Genomic DNA, 10,227 nt, shown 5'->3' with positions numbered 1-10,227 from the left:
ATACATAGTTAATGCAAGACCAGTCTGAGCTACAGAGTAAGATCCTATCTCAAAAGAACAAAACAAATGCGCCAGAAAGATGGCTCAAGGGTTGAGAGCACTTCCCCCTCTTCCAGAGAACCTGAGGGCCACACTGATCTGAGTGGCTTGTACTGCAACCCCAGAGGTGAAGGTGATGTCTGGGCCTGTGCTGTAGCTGGGGACCATTTGATGTCAGTAGTCCATATTACCACTCAAATCCATGCGGATGCCTATGGTCTGGGAGGCCACCAGAAGCTATGTTGACGTCTGATGGCCAAGCAAAGCTGGTTCTACCCAGCTACAGTGGAAGAAGAGTTGGTCCCACCCCTCACCAACTGCCACACAGAGGCACTGGTGCAGTGTTGGCACTGGAGAATTGGTCCCAGAGGCATGGGTGAAGAGGAGCTGGCCTGGCCCCTCACCAGCCACCACAAGGCAGGTCTAAGGGGTAGCCTAGGTTGGGAGAGCTACCCCCAGTAGTGTGAGTAAACGGAGGCTTTTTTTCTGTCCCATCCTGTCCCCCAACCATTTCCAAATAATCACTTAGAGGTTTATATTAATTATAAATGTTTGGCATATGACTCAGGCTTATTATTAGCTACCTCTTACATTTAAATTAACCCATAGATCTTATCTACGCTTTGCCACGTGGTTCGTGGCTTGTTACCCTATTTTCTATATATCTTGCTTCCTGGGAAGCCGACTGACATCTCCCAGACTCCCCGCCTCTTCTCCTGTATCTCTGCTTGGATCTCCCCCATGGCTCTATCCTGCCTTGCCATAGACCAGGCAGCTTTATTATTAACCAATGAGAGCAATACATATTCAAAGCATACAGAACGACCATCCCACAGCAGGCGTTGGCCTGGGAGAGCTGGTAGAACCATTGTAGGATTTCCATGACTCAGGGAAACAGCAGGATCGCAGAGAGGAGTCTCAATATTGATGTAGCAGAAGCCAGAGGCCTTGAATCAGACCAACAACCCATTGCAATGAACATTTGCGAGCAAAGCTGTTTGGGCAAAAGAGTGTATACCAAGTGACACCCCGAATTGCCCAATGCCACTGCAATGAATGAGTATGTGATGGAGAGGCAGGAAAGAAGGAGTAGCAAAGTGACACACACACACATATGCACACAGACACACACAAGTGCACACACAGACACACACACAGACACACACAGGCACACACACAGACACATGCACACAGACACACACACACCATATGCACATAGACACACACAAGTGCACACACAGACACACACAGACACACACACAGGCACACACAGGCACACACACACACAGACACATACACACAGACACACACAGGCACATGCACACACACACACAGGCATGCACTCACGCACACACGGCAGAACTAAAGAGGAGACCACTGTGGTGGGTGTGAGAGAGCATTGCAGTTAACAGAGGAGCAGAATGTTGCCCACAGGGGTTGGCAAGATGATTTCTATTATCATTTTTTTATTTCCTTTTGGGGGAAGAGGTTACCAGGGTGGAAGGCAGACATGGAAGGATTTGGGAATGATTGGGATGGGGTCCATGATGTGGACTTCCCAAAGAATCAATTAAAAAAATAAGTTAATAAAAATGCAAAAACAGGGAGCTGGAGAGATGGCTCAGTGGTTAAGAGCACTACCTGCTCTTCCAAAGGTCCTGAGTTCAATTCCCAGCAACCACATGGTGGCTCACAACCATCTGTAATGAGGTCTGGTGCCCTCTTCTGGCCTGCAGGCATACAAGCAGACAGAATACTGTATACATAATAAATAAATATTTTTAAAAAATGCAAAAACAAAACAAGGGCCAGGGTGATGGCTCCTGGTGGTACAAGTGCTAACTGCACAAGTCTGGGGACCTGAGCTGGATCCTCAGAATTCACATAAAAAGTCAGATGCTGTGACATGCCTCTGTTATCTCAGCACTCTTACAGTGAGAAGGGAGGTGGAGGCAGGAGACTGCCTGAAAGTGAGCAGCCAGTTGTGTATGCACACTTACCAGCCAAAGCATGAGACCTTCAGAAGGTGGAAAGCAAGTGCCATCCCCTGAACGCTGCCCACTGACCTCCCGCTCATACACCATAGCACAGGCATACCCCCTACCCTCAACAACACATAAACACATTTTCACAAAATCCTGTGAAATTTGACTGAACCAAATTCAATCAGTGATTTTTCCCTTTTTCTTTTATAAAGAATATATTTATACTTCAACAATTTCATGTATGATACAACAACTACCTTGCTCATATCCACTCCCAGTTCCTCCTCCTTTTCTCCCAGATCCACCCCCAACACAGCCTCTTCCTGTTTCCAAGTCCTTTTTTTTTTTATGCAACCCACTGAGTCCAACTAGATCAGCCCACATGGGATGGATATGGGGCCATCTACCAGACCAGTCAGGCACGGGGCCTCATGAGCCTCTCCCCATCAGGGCTGGAATGTTGACTGGCTCAGTCTTGTGCAAGTGAGTTCATGGGTACAATGGCGCTATTGTGTCCAGAAGAGAGCTTTTCACAGTGCTCTCCCATCTTCTGGCTCTTACATTCCATGAGCACAGTGGCCATGTCATGTCCAGAGGACAGCATTTCACAGTACTCTCCAATCTTCTGCTCTTACATTCTTTCTGCCCCCTCTTCCTCGACATTCCCTGAGCCTTGGGATAATTATTATAAATATCCTATTAGGACTGATCATTCCCAGCCCCTTCTCAGAGCTCAGACCAGTTAGTTACGAGTCTGTATTAACCACTGCCCTCTGCAAAAAGAAGCTTCACTGGCCAAGGTTGAGAGCCACATGTTTATGGGTACAAACATAGCTAGAAGGCAGTTTGGTAGCATGCCCATTTAACAAAACCACACTCCTAGGTACCCTTCTAGAGCCTGTAGCCTCCCCAACCATGCATGGGTTTTTGACCAGGTTTGCGGTACCAGGTATTACCGGGTACCGGTATGAATTCCCTCCTGTGGACTAAGCCTCAGATCCTTCAGAAAATAGTTGGCTACCCCCATAGCATCCACGAAACTGTTCCATGTACACCTTGTCTGTCAGGCTGAGACTGCAGCATGCAGGGTCTACCACTGAGTAAGACTATGGACGACTTTTCTCCCCTAACAGTCCACACTGTGGCTTTCAGCACTGTAAAACAAGCCAGCAGGAAGTAAGTTCGCAGGTCAGTGACAGCTGATTTCTCTATGTCCTGAAGTTGCAGTGGGTTGTGTCTTCTTTAATAGGGTCTTATCATCTAGTTATGTGAGCAAACCAGGAGCAATAGAATACCAATAGCCTGCGTTACTGAGGAGGCCTTGAGGCTTCCCTGATCAATAACTCATAGATGAGTATCTCATGCCCAGCACCAAGGCCTTCTTTAATAGAGCATGCCCACTGTCCATTACACAGTTTTAAATGATTTACTTATCTTACATGTGTTAAAGTTTTGCCTTCAGGTACGTATGTGTGCCACATGCATGTCTGGTTCCTGCCGAGATCAGGTGTTAGAACCCTGGAATGGAGTTGTAGGTGCCCGTGAGCCACCATGTGAGTACTGAGAGACAAACCCAGGCCCTCTGCAAGAGCAGTAGGTGCTCCCAACTGGCAAGACATCTCCCTGGCTCACTGTTTTAATTATATTTTAAAATTAGCTTCTTTTTCACATATCACTAGCTTTGGCCACCATCTCCCCTCTTCTGTGCCATCCCCCAACCATCACTGCTTAAGCCTTTATCCCCTTTGAGCCTTCTCTGCCTTCCCTCTGCTTTTATATCATATATGTTCAACTGTCGCTACTCTCCAGCTCTCCCCCTCCTCCCTCTCAGAGGTACTTCCTGGCTTCCTGACCTCTACAGACAATCCAAAATTAAATACACAAAGCTAAAAATTTGAAGCATATAGCAGTTACATATAAGAGAGGACATGCAAGGTTTGTCTTTCCAGGCCACTATAATTTCTTCTAGTTCCCTCCATTTTCCTGCAAATTTCATCTTTTTTAAAAAAAATATTTGTTTATTATGTATACAATATTCTGTCTGTGTCTGCCTGCAGGCCAGAAGAGGGCATCAGATCTATTTCAGATGGTTGTGAGCCACCATGTGGTTGCTGGGAACTGAACTCAGGACTTTTGGAAAAGCAGGCAATGTTCTTAACCGCTGAGCTATCTCTCCAGCCCCAATTCCATCTTTTTTAAAAATTTTATTTAAGCATGTGTATATCCCTGTGTGAGTACGCCACATGCAGGTGTCCTAGGAGACCAGGGAGGGCGCTGGGTCCCCAGAACTGGAGTTACAGACATTTGTGGATGGCCAGCATGGATGCTTGAGAAGGAACTTGGTCATCCACAAGTGCTGCAAGCTCTCTTTATTCCTAGCAAGCTGGTGTCTCAGGGAGTCCTAGGTGCACAGGCTGGTGTGAGCTGGCAGCTGTGGAGAAACCAGCCCCCACGGTGCAGGAAGACTTTCCACTGTGAATGCTCCGGAGGCGCCCACACTTCTGTAGGCACCTCGCTCGCTCGCGTTCTGAAGGAAGCCCTATGTGTGCTGGTTCTCCAGGTTGAACTCTGGTGACTTTGCCTTGTCACTGGGACTTTACAAGGAGGAGGTGGGCAGTGTCGCATCTCCCTGTGAGTTCTTACAGTGTTGGGGTATTCAGCAGGATAGGACAGGACCAGCGGTGGATTCAGGGGAGGCAATAGAGTGAGCCTCGCTATGGATTGTGGAGGCAGAAAGCTGAAGCTGAGACCAAGCTTAGGATCACAGCCTGTGCCCCAGTGAGGCACCTGTCCTTAACAAGCCAAAGTAATAGTAATAATGTGGCGATACTGGAAGAGGGACAAAGAGACCCAGTGACACCCTACCCCATCCACCCTTCTACCCACCCTCAAGTCTATCTAGGTTCTGAAGGGAAGTTTAAGAAGAAGCCGAGAGAGCTGCATAACTGAGCAGTCCAGCCAAGGTGCGGCTCTGTTCACCACAGTCACGGTGCTGAGTCTGCCCTGTAATGTCACGGATAAGACGCAAATCTTCCTGCTGGAGAAAGTTCCTTTTTTGGCTGGAAGTTCTTTCTCTGGCTGCTCTCAGGGCTCCAGGCTTTCCTTCTCCAGCAGGAGATTTCAGGTAAGTGCGTGTAGTAGTCTGATAGCCAAAGATCTATTCTTTCTGTCCAGCAGGTTGCATTTGCCACTCAGCCTATGCTAGGCTGTGTCTGTGTAACAGCCCCCCAGACCTTATCACAACTGATGCCATGATGGGACCATGCAGGCCTGGGAACCCAGCACATGGCAGCAATGCCTGTAGGGGAAAAACCCGAGAAGGAAGCCTAATCCATCCAAGGACATAGTTTAGGGAAAGTCTCTAAATGTGCTAACCTTGCTTTTTGACTTCTATAGTTCTGCTTCTGGAAACCGTTTCTTGCTAACTGAAGTGTGTCAACCCAATCTTGCTTTACATGCCTATCCCAATTCCCTCTCCTCCCGCCCTCCCACTCCTTCCACCTGGGAAAGGCTTGGGACTGCTCTGGGGTCCCGAACACCCATTGTACTCGGTCACCAGACAGCTAATAAAGACGTTCTTATTGACTTGACCCCTCCTCTGCGGTGGATACCTCACAACATCTGAAACAGAATATAAGTCGGAGCCAAAGTCTGAACGTGTTCGGTTAGTGTCATGTTACCATGCATAAAGACTGTTTCTGCATAATTTCTTGGCTTTTAATTATTTTCGGAAGGGATGACACAGGCAACTCCATCTTGTTGACTTTAGACAGTGTTTCCTCACAGAGCCTATGCTGGTTTCAAACCTGTAGTAATAAGAGCGGTGGGGCTGCGTCCCCAGCACCCCAGTCGCCTGCTAGCTTATGCTCGAAATAACAACACACAAATTGTATTCATTTAAACACTGCTTGGCCTTTAGCTCTAGCCCTTACTGGCTAATTCTGATATCTCGATCAACCCATCTCTAATAATCTGTGAGCACCGGTCTTACCGGGAAGATTCTAGCCTACGTCCATCCTGGGTCGGAGCTTCATCGCATGTGTCTGCCCAGGCAATGGGGGAGCATGGCGGGAGCATGGCGTCTCTGTGAGGCGTCTGCTCCCGAGAGGAGAGCTGTCGAGTCTGAGCTCACTTCCTCTTCCTCCCAGCATTCTGTTCTGTTTACTCCTCCCACCTATGTTATAACCTATGAGGGCCAGCCAAGCAGCTTCTTTATTGCTTAGCCAATGAAATCAACAGATTGATATATGACACTCCCACATCACAAACCTGTAATCAGCTTCCCAAGTGTTGGAAAGACAGGCAAGCACTTTCATGCCCAGCATGACTTCATTTCAGTTCTGACAAGTCCCAACCCCATCTCCGAAGACATCGTATTGATGATTAATTATTGGCTCATTTGTCTGCCATTGTCCCATGTCCCGAGGGGAAGATTTGTTTGTGTTAATCCGATTTGATCTTACATCAGGGGGTGAGAACTGATAGATATCAGAGAGTTGGTGTCAATAAATCCTTTATGGTCAATTCAAGTGATTAGGAGGTGTAGAGGTGTCTCTTAGGTCAGTCAGTTCTATCTGTCCTGTAGGCTATGAGAAGCAGTTATTTATTTTACCAAAGTGGTACTTGAACCAGAGGAAGGCTCCACCACCCCTCGGAACTTCAGATGGAGGGGAAGGCTTTGCTACATCTATGATTCATCTAAGAATCACAACACAGCTGTACCATGTCAGCGATTCCCACTTACTCAGAATTTCATCGGCTTCCCACAATCCTCCCCTATCTTATCGCTCTCCTGCTTCCGCTGCAGTTTGACTTCTGGCCCAGTGGCAGCTCTCCATAGTTTCTGGAAGCTGACTGAGAAGAGAGAGAAACAAAATACAAAAGCCTCTGGTCTGTGTTCTTTGGGTCGTCCTGCTATAAAATGGGGGAAAAAAACCTCGACGACCAGTAAGTTCTTTCCCCAGCAACATGCTTCTCCCAGGGTTGCATGTAAGAGTCCGACCTCAAAGTCTGTGTCTAATTCTTTCAGGTCTTCACGAATCTCAGTTGGCAATAAGGGTTTTTCCTTTGGAGAGCAATTCTCTCCATGCCCTTAGGACAACTTGGTTCACTCCCTGGTAAGCTTGCAGTCAGTTTCCACAAGGGCTGGCTGAGGTTGGGCTCCTCCGGGCCCCACTTTCTCAGGGCCTGCCTTTCTGTGAGGAAATGACATCAGAGCCACAGAATCATGTTTAAGGCTTCATAAGCCAAACGTAAAAACCTTCGGGTCCTCCTGCCATGCTCTGTACCCCAACTCTTGGCCCATTCTCTCCCAAGTATCCAAACTTACTGTTCCTTCTTAGAGAAACCAAAGACACATGTCCTGGACCTAGTCCAAGAGTTGACGGAGCTATAAGGCTTTTGCCTACATCTGAGGTTCCTCAGAGTCTCCTTCAAAGCACTAACATCTGACGGCCTGTCTCTGCTCCTGTCTGTCCGGTTTCACTCCCAACATGTAGAGTTGCGCTCTCCTCTTTACCTTCATTTTTTAAAGATGTGTTTTTAATGAAGTCCCCCAATGATTTGAGCACAAATTCAAAGCTGAGAAGCACCCCCCTAGACCAGTAGTTTATTTATTTGTTATGTATACAATATTCTGTCTGTGTGTTTGCCTGCAGGCCAGAAGAGGGCACCAGACCTCATTACAGATGGTTGTGAGCCACCATGTGGTTGCCAGGAATTGAACTCAGGACCTTTGGAAAAGCAGGCAATGCTCTTTACCGCTGAGCCATCTCTCCAGCCCCTTTACCTTCATTTTTGTGCATCTCATGGGATCAGTCTGGCCAGGTTGAGCTCCCCATAGGGAGAGGTCCCTGGTTTGGGGGCCACTTGCCACATCCTGCATGGCTTGGTCCTGGAAACCTGACTGGGAAGACTCAGAAATGGAGAACTGTCAGGTACAGACGAAATGAAACACACATGTAGGCAAGCTGGGAGGGGTGGGCTGTGTTCGCTCTGATGAAGGGAACCAACCGTGTAGCCCAGAATCTCACAAATCAATTATGTGCTCCACTAGGAGGAGGAAGTTCACCCTTCCACGTGGGAGGTCTCTCGGGAGCAGTCTCGGGCTGCAGTTGCTTGGTTTCGCTCACGCTGGTCAATCATTAGCAAACACTCAAACTCGGTCTAGAGAAGAAGGGCCATTGCTCTCATCCTCACTGAAGAAAGTTGTGCCATTTCTAGGGGTCTGAGGTCTTGGGGTCCTTGACATGGCTGTGCTCATGACAACAATACGTGGTCACTCAAGACTGCATCACGCCTTACACATTCATTCAGGGCTTCCTTCATTCCCCAGACAAATACATAAGCAAAATTAAACAACATACCATGCTTTCCCCAATTTAAGCAAAGGAGTAGGCGGCACCCTTTGTCCTCTCCTCAGATAGTATGGATACTATTGGAGGTCGTAAGTGTTATGATTACGTGGGTCCCATGGCAGGTGAGAACCGTGGGCAGGAGACAAATACATCATTACAGGCCGAGCTTGAGTGTGGAGTTTATTGAGAGGAGGGTGGAAAGAGAGACGGAGAGGAGAGAGAGAGAGAGAGAGAGAGAGAGAGAGAGAGAGAGAGAGAGAGAGAGAGAGAGGCAAAGGCCTGATTGTCCTTCCAGAAGAGCAGCGGGAAAGAGAGATTGGGAGTGAGCAGAGCTTGTCTCTTAAAGGGAACTTTGCGCCTGTGTGGAGTCAGGGACCTGCTTGCCATGCGCAGAGGGATGATGCACTATGCCAGGTTCCCGGGGTGTGCCTGGAAACTAACATTAAGAATGGATTATTATCGTTCTAATTCATCCCTACGGTTCTAAAAAAAAGTTTTCCACTCATTGTGGGATGAATCGTGTCTCAATTTTTGTTTTATACATTGATGTTCTAACCCCCATTACCTCAGAATGTTTCTGTATTCGGAAATAAGTGCCTCAGAGGTGGTTAAGTTAAAATGAGGTCCTCAGATGGGCATTCATCTAACCTGAGGCCATCTGCTTGGACCCTGGTATATCTAGGGGAAATCCATGTGCAAACACATGGAAAGCATCATCTTCGGTCCTGTAAAGAGGCCTCTGGGGAAGTCAACCCTGCCAATTGCTTGGCTGAGGATTTCCAGCCTGTAGGAAAATAAATTTCATGCTGAAAACCTACTGCCCACAATAACTCAAGAGTCTCGCTGACTCTATCTGAAATGACCACGTGGTGGGGAAGTAGAGGCTCCCAAGTCAGCTGGATCTGCCCACTGGTGGCTCGTCCTCTCCACTCAGCAGTGCCTTGAGAGGGTCTGATAGTGACCTTAAATGATAGCACATGTGGCGTGGCCCACCTTGTTAGGCTCCTGCCTTTCCAGTCTTCCCTGAAGTGAATAGCTGCGGCAGGCCGCTTCCGCCAGCAGAAGAGACGACCACAACAGGATTCTTCTCAGAGCACACTTTATTGGAGCGCTTACACTTGAGAATTGAGAGAGACAAGAAGACCCGTCCCCGTGGAAGCAGAAGAACATATACGGTGCCAGACAAAGCCCTGACGTGTCATCAACCCAATGGCTCAGGTCAGAATGGAGTGATCGTGCTAAATTATGATTGGCCAGATCGAATGGCCAGATCGGAAAGACCACCACCACCACCACCACCCAACCCCCCCCCCCCCCCCCGCGTGCGCGCATGCGCACAAGTTGTTTACCAAGTTTAACATGGAACAGCAAATGGCGCCCAGGCTCTTTGCCAACACACCCACTACATGGCGCTCGCTACAAATAGCCCCTAAGTCTAAGGGGCAAAGGCATCTCGGGGAGATAAGGAAGGAGTACACCAGGCAGGGAGCTCTTGTTCTGGGGATCTTGTTTCTGTCATTGCACGCAAGGTGAGGTCCTACTAGCTGAGAACTCAGTACCTCATCCCCAAGGCTCCACTGGTATCCACTGCCTCACCTGACCCCTGCCCAGCTGGTGTCTTTTCTAGGAAAAGGACACCCTCTCCATCTTCTCTAGGCACAGAATATCTCCAGCACCATCCCGAGTGTTGCTAGTCTGTAGCCAAAGGTGCCTCCTTCTGATATCGGTTCAGGGCGACGATGAGCTGCTTCCTCAAGGTTCCGAAACTCTCAGCTGCAAGAGGAAAGAAGAAACGCCAAGAGGCCATGTTTGCCAGGTTTCCCCTGAAAACCTGAATCTGGACCTTC

Source organism: Microtus pennsylvanicus, chromosome 11 (genome assembly GCF_037038515.1).
Source record: "Microtus pennsylvanicus isolate mMicPen1 chromosome 11, mMicPen1.hap1, whole genome shotgun sequence".
Taxonomy (NCBI): Eukaryota; Metazoa; Chordata; class Mammalia; order Rodentia; family Cricetidae; genus Microtus; species Microtus pennsylvanicus.
Note: the sequence above shows the minus strand (reverse complement) of the source record.